Raw genomic sequence first — 860 nt, forward strand, 5'->3', positions numbered from 1 at the left:
GCGAGATTCCTACAGACCTGGCTGCCAGCGTTGCCTTTGGTGGAGGATCTGGGGTCCCGTGGCTCTGGGGTAAGTGACCGGTCTCCTGGGGCAGGGGACAACCTGGGTGGGCTGGTTTGGGGTGTACGTGACCTTTCCTCACAAAGTCCGGCTTGTCTGAGAGTATCTGAGGGGACTGGCTGTGACTCCGGGGTCAGACGGGGGCAGCGATCCAGGAGTTCACGCTGGGTGAAATCTGCTCACAGAGCACCACCGGTTGGGGGGATCTGCCCTGTTTCCTGACACCTTCCCTGAGCCCGGCACACCCAGTGGAGCCGCTCCAGAGAGCGGGACGAACTGAGCCCTGCAAAATCAACCTAGAAGGACATTTCTCCCCTCCAGGGCGTTCCCGCCCGCCTGGACAGCTGGGTGAGCCACGGCCTCTCCTTCCCACAGCCCTCCTTCCCCAGGGGAGCTCAGCCCGCCGGTGCCTTTCCTCAGGCCACGGGGCTTGCCTTCCGGGAGGGGGTAAAGGCAGGACTCCTGGGTTCCATTCCCTGGCCCTGCAAGGGGAGAGGGGTCCAGTGGTTAGAGCAGGGGGCTTGGGAGCCAGGACTCCTGGGCTCTATCCCTGGCTTTCAGAAGGGAGTGGGGTCTGGTGGGTTACAGGGTGAGGTACTGGGAATCAGGACTCCCGGGTTCTCTTCCTGCCAGCATCACTCGTGCACAGATAGGGGCGGGGGGCGCCCGGTAGGGGGCGGTCAGGGGACAAGGAGCAAGGGGGGTGCTTTCCCCACAACTCGCTTTATTCAGCCAGTGCACAAAAGGGACCCACAATCCCCCCCAAAGAGAACCACCAGCCGGAGGCTGCTGAAGGGAGG

The sequence above is a fragment of the Lepidochelys olivacea genome, assembly GCF_965140295.1.
Source record: "Lepidochelys olivacea isolate rLepOli2 genome assembly, chromosome: 24".
Taxonomy (NCBI): Eukaryota; Metazoa; Chordata; order Testudines; family Cheloniidae; genus Lepidochelys; species Lepidochelys olivacea.